This window comes from Moschus berezovskii, chromosome 5 (genome assembly GCF_049115385.1).
Source record: "Moschus berezovskii isolate FMDL1 chromosome 5, NW_MosBer_1.0, whole genome shotgun sequence".
Taxonomy (NCBI): domain Eukaryota; kingdom Metazoa; phylum Chordata; class Mammalia; order Artiodactyla; family Moschidae; genus Moschus; species Moschus berezovskii.
Window position 1 is genome coordinate 40,794,835 of NC_142464.1, and position 15,391 is coordinate 40,810,225.

The window sequence follows — 15,391 nt, forward strand, 5'->3', positions numbered from 1 at the left end:
TTTTTAAATGATAGATGTGAATTGTTGTGAGAGGTTTTCTCATATATATTATTTAATCTTTAAAGTAAACTTTTGTGGAAAGAATTTTAACATATGAGAACATTTGAGATTTATACAATTAGAGAATTGTGACAAGTGTATATAATAAGTAATCTATGAAGCCAAGATTCACAGTCACTTTGTCACTCCAGAGTTTGTTTTCAGTGGTCATTTTTCCTATGCTATGCAGGTATGTCATTAGTAAAATAACTTGAAATGCTCCTATTTTTCTGTCTCAAACTTCTGTTTCAGATATAAGCCAACTGCTCAGGTTATTTAGAAACCTTTCTTAGTAACTCCGAAAGAAATAATTTTGCCCTCTTCTGTGTTTATAGAATAGCAGTATCTGATATGCAGCCATCTAGGCCCCTCACTGGCCATGTGACTTGGGAGAAATCCATAATCCTTATTGTTATCAAAAGTAAAGTAGGAATAATAATGAGAATGTCTATCCTAAGTTTGTTGTCAGGATTAAATAAGAAAATTTATTATTTTAATTTTTTATTTTTAAATTAATGTTTATTTTTTATGTTAACCAACAGACTTAGTACCTGCAGATAATTCCCTGGTGGTCCAGTGTTCACTACCACAGTGGGGCATGGGTTTGATCCCTGGGCTGGGAACTAAGATCCCACATGCTGTGGTAATGTCAAAAAAAAGAAAACATATTGGTGCCTGAGTGTGTATGATGTTCTCTGTGTGCTCACACACACACACACAAACACACACAGAACATCACTTAGTTATTATTAGGCATTATTGAAATTAATAAGAATCCATTTAAGGTCAAGAGACAGAACTCCTGAAGTGAAGTGAAGAAGTTGCTCAGGCATGTATGACTCTTTGCGACCCAGTGGACTTTACAGTCCATGGAATTCTCCAGGCAAGAATACTGGAGTGGGTAGCCTTTCCCTTCTCCAGGGGATCTTCCCAACACAGGAATCTAACCTAGGTCTCCCGCATTGCTGGCAGATTCTTTACTAGCTGAGCCACAAGGGAAGCCCAAGAATACTGGAATGAATAGTCTATCCCTTATCGAGTATATCTTCCTGACCCAGGAAACAAACCTGGGTCTCCTGCATTGCTGGCAGATTCTTTACCAACTGAGCTATCAGGGAAGCCCTAAAGTAAATCATAATTTTGTCCTTCTGTCTTAACATCAGAGCACACAATTTGGCAGGTGGTAGATAACCATACATATAGGTGGGTTGCATATGCATAAACCTAGCTGGTTATGCATGCACTGTAGTAAAGTTAACAGAATCGCTTAATTCAGTTCAGTTCAGTACAGTTGCTCAGTCATGTCCAACTCTTTGTGACCCCATGAATCGCAGCACACCAGGCCTCCCTGTCCATCACCAACTCCTGGAGTTTATTCAAACTCATGTCCATTGAGTCGGTGATGCCATCCAGCCATCTCATTCTCTGTTGTCCCCTTCTCCTCCTGCCCCCAATCCCTCCCAGCATCAGGGTCTTTTCCAGTGAGTCAGTGCTTCCCATCAGGTGGCCAAAGTATTGGAAGTTTCAGCTTCAGCATCAGTCCTTCCAATGAATACTGAGGGCTGATTTCCTTTAGGATGGACTGCTTGGATATCCTTCATGTCCAAGGGACTCTCAAGAGTCTTCTCCAACACCGCAGTTCAAAAGCATCAATTCTTTGGTGCTAAGCTTTCTTCACAGTCCAACTATCACATCCATACATGACTACTAGAAAAACCATAGCTTTGACTAGACAGACAAAGTAATACCTCTGCTTTTTAATATGCTGTTTAGGTTGGTCATAACTGTTCTTCCAAGGAGCAAGCGTCTTTTAATTTCTTGGCTGCAGTCACCATCTGCAGTGATTTTGAGCCCAAAAAAATAAAGTCTCTCACTGTTTCCATTGTTTCCCCATCTATTTGCCATGAAATGATAGGACTGGATGCCATGATCTTAGTTTTCTGAATGTTGAGTTTAGGCCAACTTTTTCATTCTCCTCTTTCACTTTCATCAAGAGCCTCTTTAGTTCTTCTTCACTTTCTGCCATAAGGGTGGCATCATATGCATATCTGAGGTTATTGATATTTCTCCCGGAAATTTTGATTCCAACTTGGACTTCATCCAGTCCAGCATTTCTCATGATGTACTCTTCATATAAGTTAAAGGCAGAGGTACCAGATCAAATTGCCAACATCCGCTGGATCATGGAGAAAGCAAGAGAGTTCCAGAAAAACATATATTTCTGCTTCATTGACTATGTCAAAACTTTTGACTGTGTGGATCACAATAAACTGTGGAACATTCTGAAAGAGATGGGAATACCAGACCACCTGACCTGCCTCTTGAGAAACCTGTATGCAGGTCAGGAAGCAATAGTCAGAACTGGACATGGATCAAGAGACTGGTTCCAAATAGGAAAAAGAGTGTGTCAAGGTTGTATATTGTCACCCTGCTTATTTAACTTATATGCAGAGTACATCATGAGAAACGCTGGGCTGGATGAAGCACAAGCTGGAGTCAAGATTGCTGGGAGAAATATCAATAATCTCAGATATATAGATGACACCACCCTTATGGCAGAAAGTGAAGAAGAACTAAAAAGCCTCTTGATGAAAGTGAAAGAGGAGAGTGAAAAGGTTGGCTTGAAGCTCAACATTCAGAAAACAAAGATCATGGCATCTGGTCCCATCACTTCATGGGAAATAGATGGGGAAACAGTGGAAGCAGTGTCAGACTTTATTTTGGGGGGCTCCAAAATCACTGTGGATGCTGATTGCAGCCATGAAATTAAAAGACGCTTACTCCTTGGAAGGAAAGTTATGACCAACCTAGATAGCATATTAAAAAGCAGGGACATTACTTTGCCAACAAAGGTCCGTCTAGTCAAGGCTATGGTTTTTCCCGTGGTCATGTATGGATGTGAGAGTTGGACTGTGAAGAAAGCTGATCACCGAAGAATGGATGCTTTTGAACTGTGGTGCTGGAGAAGACTCTTGAGAGTCCCTTGGACTGCAAGGAGATCCAACCAGTCCATTCTAGAGGAGATCAATCCTGGGTGTTTATTGGAGGGACTGATGCTAAAACTGAAACTGCAATACTTTGGCCACCTCATGCGACGAGTTGACTCACTGGAAAAGACTCTGATGCTGGGAGGGTTTGGGGGCGGGAGGAGAAGGGTACGACAGAGAATGATATGGATGGATGGTATCACCGACTCAATGGACATGAGTTTGAGTGAACTCTGGGAGTTGGTGATGGACAGGGAGGCCTGGCGTGCTGTGATTCATGGGGTCGCAAAGAGTCGGAAACGACTGAGCGACTGAACTGAACTGAACCTGAAGCAGGATGACAATATTCAGCCTTGACGTACTCCTATCCCATCTTGGAACCTGTCTGTTGTTCCATGTCCAGTTCTAACTGTTGCTTTTTGAGCTGCATTTAGATTTCTCAGGAGGCTGGTCAGGTGGTCTGGTATTCTACTCTTTTTAAGAATTTTCCAGTTTCTTGTGATCCATACAGTCAAAGGCTTTGGCATAGTCAATAAAGCAGAAATGATGCATTTCTGAAACTCTTGCTTTTTCAATGATCCAGAGAATGTTATCAGTTTGATCTCTGGTTCCTCTGCCTTTTCTAAATCCAACTTGAACATCTGGAATTTCACGGTTCATGTACTGTTGAAGCCTGGCTTGGGGAATTTTGCTATCGTGTGAGATGAGTGCAATTGTGCAATAGTTTGAATATTCTTTGGCATTGCCTTTGTTTGGGATTGGAATGAAAACTGACCTTCTCCAGTCCTGTGGCCACTGCTGAGTTTTCCAAACTTGCTGGCATATTGCATGCAGCACTTTCATAGTATCATCTTTTAGGATTTGAAATACCTCAACTGGAATTCCATCACCTTTTAGGATTTTACATAGCTCAAAGTGGAATTCCACTCACTTGGTCTGTAGTGATGCTTCCTAAGGCCCATTTGACTTCACATTCCAGGATGTCTGGTTCTAGATGAGTGATCACACCATCATGATTATCTGGGTCATGAAGACCTGTTTTTGTATAATTCTTCTGGGTATTCTTGCCACCTCTTCTTATCAGGAGGTACTTTTTAAGCCCAATATCTCATTAAGGGATTATCGGAGAGAGAGATTTGAAACATCCTGACACTTTACAATATAACAAAAGCAAAATAGCAAAGACTTTGGCCATTTGTTTATCCCTCTCCTCCATATGATATACTTCTCAAATGTTAAGCAGTGATATTTTTCTGCCATCTTTAATCAGCAAAGCACAGCATGAATAATCCATTACCAATACTGGTAAGAGGAAGTAGTTTCTTTTCATCATAATATACTTCATTAAATATCTTAGAAAAGTATTTTATCACCTTTGCAGATGAGCATCTCAAGGACTATAAATATTTGAACCTATATTACTAATAATGTGAATACTTCTTTTCTATTTGTTCACTCTCCTTTGAAAGACATACAGTCATCTTTGGGGCAAAACCACTTTGCATGTTTTCTATTTTATGTTTAATGTAATAGCATGATTGTCCTGATTCATGTAATAGGCTTACCTGTCATGTGGATGAGTTGATGTGAATGACTGCATTGATTCCTGAGTTTCATTATGAAAAATTCCTCTGGAAACCTCTATTCAGCCCTTATTTCTGAAAGTAGGGACTGATGTAACTCTCATTGAATAATCAACGTTGGATTGTTTAAGTTGATCTACAAATATTCTGCCTCAACTTCTTGTGTTCTACTAAGATATTAAACTATTACTTCAATTTCAACAACATGTAAAATAACATAATTTCACTAGTCAATGTCTATTCTTAGCAGTTATAAATGCCAGCTTTTCATTTTCATTTCCATATACAAAGCAATCATTTTATATAGTTTAAAATTTTTAAATTCACAGTTTTTAGCAACATGGAAGTCTCTGTATATTAGTCATGTTTTATTTACCAATAAATATTATTTTAGAGCTTAAATATAAAATAGTGATTATAAAATTTATAGTTTTCTCAAATCCACTCAATTTAAGCGATATTTGGGCTTCTCTGGTGGCTCAGAGTAAAGAATCTGCCTGGCAAGCAGGAGATGTGAGTTTGATCCCTAGGTCAGGGAGATGCCCTAGAGAAGGAAATGGCAACCTACTCCAGTATTATTGCCTGGGAAGTCCCATGGACAGAAAAGCCTGGTGGGCTACAGTCCATGGGGTTGTAAAAGAGTTGGAGTCAATTTAGCAATTAAACAAAAAAAACAACAGTGATGTTGTATCTAAAAGCTATCAGGGCACTGTTTTGAGCCATCTTCTGTTGTGTAAGAATAAAACTCTCATCTGTCTCTGAGCTAGTGATGTACTATAGATTCTTTAATGTCAGCTATATAGGTGAATTCTGGGGATGTGGTTATATTCCACTGTTCATCAGACTTTAAGGCTGAGTTCATATGTATATCCTCCTTCTGTCCAGGTCCCCTTTGCTAGAAGATAAATAATGTAGAATCCAAACTGGCATAGGAGATAAGAATAACTTCAGTATGGTTTCTAGCTAAAAGTTGACCTTATTTAAATATTTCCTTTTTTACATGTAAAACCTGTGAAAGGAATGCATGCATGATTAGTTGCTCAGTCAGGTCTGATTCTTTGTGACCCCATAGACTGTAACCCTCAAGGTTCCTCTGTCCATGGGATTCTCCAGGAAGGAATACTAGAGTGGGTTGCCATTTCCTGTTCCACATGAAAGGAAAAATAAATAGTATTAACCCAAAGCCTAGCAATAAATCAAAATGTGCAAAAGCATGTTCTAGTACCATTTTTTGTGTTTTTAAAAAGATTTTTGTTAGCAATGCTTTTAAATGAAGCGTTACGCTCTCCTTTTGTGAAATTAGGGGTCTGGGGGAGACCAGCAAATGAGACTAAACCAAGTTCTACACTTGACTAAATTATAATTAAATTAACTTTCTATGTATAGATTGTTCCTTCTTTTCATAATCATTTTCAAAAATGTGATCTGATTTTCAAACCTTCCTTAATCCATGATATTCACTGTCACATCATTATAGCACATTTAGTGCTATTATGCCTGGTCTATTGCTAATAACTCTACAAATGTCAAAGCATCTGTTAATGTTAGAGAAATAAGAAGCATAAAATGGAATGAGATATGTAAGAGTCAATTAAAATAAGATTAAAAATGAAAATATTTGAAAGAATGTTTAGAGACTATACACATCAAGGTTCCATTTTAAATAGTTTATATAATCATCTCATATTTGAAATTGTAAGGAGAAATATCTGTATAATTCACCTATAAGAAAGTACTGATTGATTTTAATCATAACCAAAGAATTTGTAAAAAAATTGTTTGCCAACAGAATTGAGATTTGGAGCTTTTGTGTTCTCATAAAGTTCTCAAAATAACCCCTAAAATTTAATACCTTTGCTAATTTAACTAAAAATATCAATACAGTGCTTCTTGATAGTCTTTATAGAAAATAGAGGTTAGAATCAAAGAGGAACTGTTCCCATTGTCAGGAAAATGGCTCGACTCGTAAACCATAAATGTCATAGTACATATAAATTTTAAAAATATATCATACTGGTTCATCTCAGCTTTTTAAAATAACAGTATATAAAGTACAGAAAAAAGATGCATCATTTACTCTGAAGTTGCAGAGAATATCTGGTGGAGATTGGAAAATATCTGATGCACTATTGTATAATTAAAGGTGTGCTTTTGAGAGATCGCAGCAGCATTTTAAGTGTATGTTCTTGCCTATTGGCTGCTATGGATGCAAAATGGATACATATTCATGAACTATTTCAAATGCTTGAGTAGCTATTCTGACTCATCAGTCTTTCAGCCATTTTAGAAAAATCTGTGTGCATGTGTATGAGAGAGAGAATTTAGAATAATTTTTGATAATTTTGTATTTTTTTTCTGTTGTTCAAAACATGTAAAACAGTTTCATTAAGTCAAAACATTCTGACATATATTTTGAATTCTGCCCAGTTGTAAAAAATGAAGATAAAGAATATAATCCAGAATAAGAGATTCCACACAGGTATTGAAATGAAATAATAGTATCATATTCTCTCAATGGCCTCTGAGATACTGTATTTTATGATTGTATATCAGAAATAAAGAAGCATGGTGGCAAAGGATGGGGAAATAGAAGTCAACTAGCTGATGAAATAAGTGGCTGATTTGTCTCTTCCCCATAAGCACAACTTCAAAAATCTAGAAATAAATCATACTCCTTTAGGCCTAGTGTGAATATATGTGTAAACCAGTCTATCACCAAGACAGGTTCAGAACAAATTAATGTCATAATAAAAGTAGTCAGGTACCACACAACATATTTTTTAAAATTTATTTTTCAGAGAAATTATGCATATTTTTGTAATCATCATGCTTCAGTGTATCAGTCTTTTCTTGAAATACTATCAAATGGCAAAATTGACTTTAAGTAAGATCATTCTTCTTATTGGAAAATTAAAAGCTTCAAAAGAATACTAGGGCATTCAGTATTAATAAAAATTTTAATTTTTAGAGTAATTTTCACTATCTGTCTCATCAAATTATTAGTTTTGACAAAGAGAAAATATTATTAAAATGTTAGTAATCTCAAACCCAAATTATTAGGATACTAAAACTTGTCCTTTTCCCCTTAAAAATAGGATCGAGTTAAGTTAATATTCCAATTCTCTTGAATTCATGAAAATAAGACTTTGGAAGACACAATTCATGGTAGGAATATATTTTATTCAGACAGTATTTAGGTATATATGGTTAACTAAAAAATACAATGAATTTTAAAATGTAGACCAAATAAATTAGTATTTCCCATTTAATTTGAATTCCTTCTGAATATTGAAGAAATTTAAAATGAGTTATATTATAATTTTATCCCTAGATAGAAAATTTAGACTAATTTTGTAATTATCTTTTTAAAAAATGTAAATAAGGAAATACAAGCCTGTTAAATTCAATGATGTTTGTACCAGTATCCTCAGAAAATAAGGGAAATAAATAGTAAGGAAATCTGATAACTAGGTTATTTTTCATTTATTATGTTTTCCTTATGCTGAACAGTTTATTGGCTCTCTACTTTAAAAATACAATGTGAAATTACTTCTTACTATTTTTCCCAATTGCCATCAAGGAAAGAAAATTAGGATGTCAGATTTTCAAGTAGTAAACTTGAAATATAGTAAGTACTTTCCTCTCAGGATTCTATATTTATTTATCTAAATATCAATAATTGTTCTTAAAAGTTTTGGAAGGGGTAGTGTTCTAGTTTACTAAAATAGATTATTGCTCAGATTTTCTTTGCTAGCAATAGCATTAGAATTTTAAGAGTACAGCAAATTGAGGCATCACATGTATGCTTGAATCACTCTGCCTCCTTGGGAAGAAGCCTAATTCTGGACATAAGCATAGTATAAATGGAAAGATCAAAGGATATGAAATCCAGTTTCAATTCAATTCCGTTCAGTAACTCAGTCGTATCCGACTCTTTGCAACCCCATGAACCGCAGCATGCCAAGCCTCCCTGTCTATCACCAACTCCCAGAGTTCATCCAAACCCATGTCCATTGAGTTGGTGATGCCATCCAACCATCTCATCCTCTGTTGTCCCCTTCTCTTCCTGTCCTCAATCGTTCCCAGCATCAGGGTCTTTTCAAATGAGTCAGCTCTTCGCATCAGGTGGCCAAAGTATTGGAGTTTCAGTTTCAGCATCAGTCCTTCAATGAATATTAAGGACTGATTTTCTTCAGGATGGTTGGTTGGATCTCCTTGCAGACCAAGGGACTCTCAAGAGTCTTCTCCAATACCACAGTTCAAAAGCATCAATTCTTTGGCTCTCAGCTTTCTTTATAGTACTACTCTCACATCCATACATGACCACTGGAAAAACCATAGCCTTGACTAGATGGACTTTTGTTGGCAAAATAATGTCTCTGCTTTTCAATATGCTGTCTAGGTTGGTCATAACTTTCCTTACGAGGAGTAAGTGTCTTTTAATTTATGGCTGCAATCACCATCTGCAGTGATTTTGGAGCCCAGAAAAATAAAGTCAGTCATGAAATCCAGTTTAGTTAACCATATATGTTGTGTGGCAAATTACCTAACCTTTCTGATGTTATCTATGAAAAGAGTAAAACAATATTAAACTTACTAGGATGAAAATAAATGCTATGCCCTGGATGTTTGTATTTCCCCAAAATTTATATGTGAAGTCTTAATCTCAGTGTAATAGGGCATGGATGTCAGGACTTTGGAAAGTAATTAGATTTAGATAAGGCCATGAAGGTGGCACTCCATGGCAGGATTAGTGACTGTTTAAGACCTTAGCTTGTTTACTTTATGCCATGTGAGAAAACAGTGAGAAGAACATTGTTGTTGTTATTCAGTTACTAAGTCATGTCTGACTCTTTACAACCCCATGGATTACAACACGCTAGGCTCCTTTGTCCTCCACTATCTCCCAGAGTTTTATCAACCTTATGTCCATAGAGTTGATGATGCTATCTAACCGTCGTATCCTCTGCTGTCTCCTTTTCCTTTGCCTTCAATCTTTCCCAGTATCAGAGTCTTTTCCAATAAGTTGGATCGTCCCATTACATGACCAAAGTATTTGAGCTTCAGCAATGAATATTCAGGGTTGGTTTCCTTTAGGATTGACTGGTTTGATATTCTCTCTGTCCAAGAGACTCTCAGGAGTCTTCTTCAGAACCACAATTTGAAAGCATCAGTTCTTCTGCACTCAGCCTTCTTTTTGGTCCTACTCTCACAGCTGTACATGACAACTGGGAAAACCGTAGCTTTGACTATATGGATCTTTGTCAGCAAAGTGATGTCTCTGTTTTTTAATATGCTGTCTAGGTTTGTCATAGCTTTCCTCTCAAAGAGCGAGTGTCTTTAAATATCATGGGTGCAGTCACTATCTGCAGTGAATCTGGAGCCCAAGAAAAAAATTTGTCTGTGCTTCCACTTTTTCCTTTTATATTCACCATGAAATGATGGGACCATGATCTAAGTTTTTTAAATGTTAAGTTTCAAACCATCTTTTTAACTCTCCTCTTTCACCCTCAGCAAAAGACTCTTTAGGTACTCTTCACTTTCTGCCATTAGAATGGTATCATCTGCATATCTAAGGTTGTTGATATTTCTCCCAGCAATCCTGATTCCAGCCTGTGATTCATCCAGCCCAGCATTTTGCATGATGTTTTCTTCATAGACACTAAATAAGCAGAGTTTAGCCTTTTAGGAGACCTTTCTCAACTTTGAACCAGTCCATTGTTACATGACCAGTTCAAACTGTTGCATCTTGACAGGTTTCTCAGGAGACAGGTAAGGTGGTCTGTATTCCCATCTTTTTAAGAATTTTCCTCAGTTTGTTGTGATCCACACAGTCAAAGGTTTTATCAGAGTCAATGAAGCAGATGTTTTTCTGAAATTCCCTTGTTTTCTTCATGACCAACAATGTTGATGATTTGATCTCTGATTCTTCTGCCTTTTCTAAACCAACCTTGTACATCTGGAAGTTCTCAGTTCATGTACTGCTGAAACTGAAGCCTAACTTGAAGGATTTTGAGCATAATCTTGCTAGCATGTGAAATGAGCACAACTGCACAGTAGTTGAAACATTCTTTGGCATTGCCCTTCCTTGGGATTGGAATGAAAACTGACCTTTTCCAGTCCCGTGGCCACTGCTGAATTTTCCAAATTTGATGACATATTGAGTGCAGTGGTTAAACAGTGTCATCCTTTAGGATTTGAAATAGCTCAGCTGGAATCCATCACTTCCACTAGCTTTGCTTGTAGTAATGCTTCCTAAGGCCCACCTGACTTCATCCTCCAGGATGTCTGGCTCTAGGTGAGTACCACACCATCATGGTTATCTGGGTTATAAAGACCTTTCTTGTGTAGTCCTTCTGTGTATTCTTGCCACCTCTTCTTAATCTCTTCTACCTCTGTTAGGTCCTTACCATTTCTGTCCATTATCATGTTCATCCTTGCATGAAATGTTTCCTTGATGTCTCCATTTTTCTTGAAGAGAGGTCTAGTCTTTCTCATTCTATCATTTTCCTCTATTTTTTGCATTGTTCATTTAAGAACTCCTTATGTTTCCTTGCTATCCTCTAGAACTCTGTATTCAGTTGGGTATATCTTTCCTTTTCTCCCTTGCCTCTCACTTCTTCTTTCCTTAGCTATTTGTAAAGCTTCCTCAGATAACCACTTTGCCTTCTTTCATTTCTTTTGGTTGGTAATGGTTTTGGTCACTGCCTCCTGTACAGTGTTATGAATCTTCATCCAGTTTTCTTCAGGCACTCTATCAGGTCTAATTCCTTGAATGTATCTATTACCTCTAGTGTATAAGGCCTTCCTTGTTAGCTCAGCTGGTAAAGAATCTGCCTGCAATGCAAGAGACCCCAGTTCAATTCTTGGGTCAGGAAGAGCCATTGGAGAAGGGATAGGCTACCCACTCCAATATTCTTGGACTTCCCTGGTGGTTTAGCTGGTAGAGAATCTGCCTGCAATGCAGAAGACCTGGGTTCGATCCCTGGGTTGGGAAGATCCCCTGGAGAAGGCAAAGGCTAACCACTCTAGTATTCTGGCCTGGAGAATTACATGGTTTGTGTAGTCCGTGGGGTCACAAAGAGTCGAACAAGACTGAGTGACTTTCACTTTTCTATTATATAATAATATGGGATTTGAATTAGGTTATACCTGAATAGCCTTGTTTTCCCTGCATTTCTTCAATTTAAGTCTGCATTTTGCAACAGGGAGCTCATGATCTGAGTTACAGTCAGCTCCATGTCTTGTTTTTGCTGACTGTATAGAAATTTTCCATCTTCAGCTACAAAGAATATAATCAACTGATTTCAGTATTGAGCATCTGATGATTGTTCATGTGTAAAGTCATCTCTTGGTTTTTTGGACAAGGGTGTTTGCTATGATCAGTGTGTTTTCTTGACAAAACTGTTAGCCTTTGCCTTGCTTCATTTTACACTCCAAGGCCAAACTTGTCTGTTACTCCACGTACCTCTTCACTTCCTACCTTTGCATTCCAATTCATTACAATGAAAATGGACCTCTGTTTTTGGTGTCAATTCTAGAATGTGTTATAGGTCTTCATAGACCTGGTCAACATCAGTTTCTTTGGTATCAATGAATGGAGTATAGAGTTGGATTACTATGATGTTGAATGGTTTGCCTTGGAAATGAACTGACATCATTCTGTTGCTTTTGAGGTTGCATCCAAGGACTGCATTTCAATCTCTTTTCTAACTATGAGGGCTACTCCAATTTTTCTAAGGGATTCTTGCCCACAGTAGTAGATATAATGGTCATCTGAATTAGATTGGCCCATTCCCATCCATTTTAGTTCACTGATTCCTAAGATGTCAATTCTCAATCTTGCCATCTCTTGCTTGACCAGATCCAATTTACTTTGATTCATGGACTTAGCATTCTAGGTTCCTATGCAATATTGTTATTTACAGCAGACTTTACTTTCACCACCAGACACATTCACAACTGAGCATTGTTTCTGCTTTGGCCCAGCTGCTTCTTTCTTTCTAAAGCTATTATTAATAGTAATTGTCCTCTGCTCTTCCCCAGAAGCATATTGGAGACCTTCAGACCTGGGGGTATGGGCCCTCTTCTTCCGATGTAATATATATATATATATATATATATATATATATTTTTTTTTTTTTGCCTTTTCGTACTATTCATAGGGTTCTCCTGGTGAATATTGGAGTGGATTGCCATTTCCTCCTCCAGGAGAAGAACATAGCTCTCTGTAAACCAAGAATTGAACCAGCTGGCAACTTTGTCTTAGTTTCTAAAGCTGTGGGAAATAAATGTCTGTTGTTAAGCCACCTGGTCTATGGTCTATGGCATTTTGTAACAATGACCTGAGCTTACCAAAGGAATGAGGTAATCTTTGTAAAGGCTGATAAGATGCGGAAGCCTCTTTGTCTTCAATTATGTTTTCAGGAGGAAAAATTATGTTTGTTAGATTAAACTAGTGAAGTCAATGGGGCTATACTACACATTCTCTAGAAAGAATCCTAAGATCCCACATTCTAGATTGCTTACTTAGGTGGAAGAAACCCACTCTGTATTAAGAATTTTCATTGTTTTAATTTCTATGGGTCATTTTTCAGGTCTTAAATGAAGTGAACTGCCTTCATTCTTTTTTCATGGACAACACACCTGGAACATGGTATCTTTGACAAATACTTCTGGGCTAAACTACTTGGTACTGAGCAAGTGGGTTCTGAGCAAGATCAAACTTATTGTAAAAAAAATAGTTTAACTATTGGTAAAAGAAGTTGACACAAATTGAGATATAAAAAATAAAAATTTGGCACTGCTAATGTATAATGTTAGGAAATTTCCCTGGTGATTTAGATGGTAAAGAATTTGCCTGCAATACAGGAGACTCAGGTTCAATCCCTGGATCTGGAAGATTCCCTGGAGAGGGGTATGGCAACCCACTCCATTATTCTTGCCTGGGAAATCCCATGGACAGTGGAGTCTGGTGAGCTGCTGTTCATGCGGTCACAAAAAGTTGGATACAACTGAGCGACTAATGCTTAACTAATGTGTAGTGTTTGAGAAGTGGGATTCTTTGTTTAGTTGGTTGGTAGCTGGTTGTTTTCTTTTTTTTTTTTAATTTTTATTATTTTTTTATTGGAGGCTAATTACTTTACAAAATTATATTGGTTGGTTTTGCCATACATTGACATGAATCTGCCCTGGGTGTTCATGTGTTCCCCTTCTTGAACCCCCCTCCCACCTCCCTCCTCCCCATATCCTCCCTCTGGGTCATCCCCGTGCACCAGCCCCGAGCATCCTGTATCATGCGTCAAACCTGGACTGGTGATTTGTTTCACATATGATAATATACATGTTTCAATGCCATTCTCCCAAATCATCCCACCCTCACCCTCTCCCACAGAGTCCCAAAGACTGTTCTATACACCTGTGTCTCTTTTGCTGTCTCGTAGGGTTAAGGTTACCATCTTTCTAAATTCCATATATATGCATTAGTATACTGTATTGGTGTTTTTCTTTCTGGCTTACTTCACTCTGTATAATAGGCTCCAATTTCATGCACCTCATTAGAACTGATTCAAATGTATTCTTTTTAATGGCTGAATAATACTCCATTGTTGTATGTTTTCTTTTATACTATGGTGCAATTCAGCTTTTTATAAGAACCCAGATTGTTCATATTTTCTATAATCCCTGCTATGTGTGTAGACATAGCCTAGTGTTGGCATGATTAAAATTAGCACATGGAAAAAGAACAAGGGAAAAAATTTAATTCTAGGGGGAGTAAATTACCAAAGAAATTTTATCTCTGATTTAATTAATTCTTGGGGTTAAAAAAAATACTATTAATAAAAACTTGATAATAAGGCCTAAATAGAATCAAGTCACAGAATGCAATTAAAATACTAGGATAAATGAATCAATGCTATACTTAAACAGATATATCACCAAGGAAAATCTCAGGTCATGGGGAGTGTGATTTAGGGATGAGAAGGGCAATCATACACTGCACTTCAACAGTCATCTTCCTTTCTTTTTCCTCATTGACTTGCATGGTGATTGAGTGGAGTTATACGTGCTGTTTTGAAGCACTTTCTGCTTCTATAGATATTTGGAATTTAAAGTTTTGAAAGTAGAAATGTGGAACAAAATAAAGTTTACAAGACTACACCCAGTATTCCAGGTTACCCACAACAATGGGTTATTACTTCTTAAAAACGAGAAAGGTGATAATGGATGTGGATAATTGTGGAGAAATTGTACTCACCAGACTGCTCCTGCTATTCTATCAGTAACTAAGGTGCTAAGAAAGGTCTTGGGAGCACTAGTGGACTATGATCACTTATCTTGGGGATGTGGTCCTTAAATGCATGATAATATCAAGAAAATCTTAACTCTTTTTAGGGGAAGTAGTATCCCTATGAAACACACATGAGATAAGTGAAAAAAAAAATGTGGAATTTTCTTTGAATTCAATTAATTACTTTGAATTTATTAACACTCAGAAAATTAATGATCAGGCTAGGATGAAATCTTGGAAAATACCAGGTGTAAAACCCAGGTCATCAACCCGCATAAATTAGGAAAATCTTTGTAAACATTTTAAGTAAATATGAGCACATCTACCAATGTTTATTGCTGACTAGTGGCTGGCTCTTTTATTTATGTCTCAACCAATAAAAAACAAAACAAATGATGCATGGCCCCATGTCCTCACCCTGAGCATATTGATATTGATAGATTCCCATCTTTAGCACTGCAGCTACAGTTTCATGGTGTCACCTGCACAAA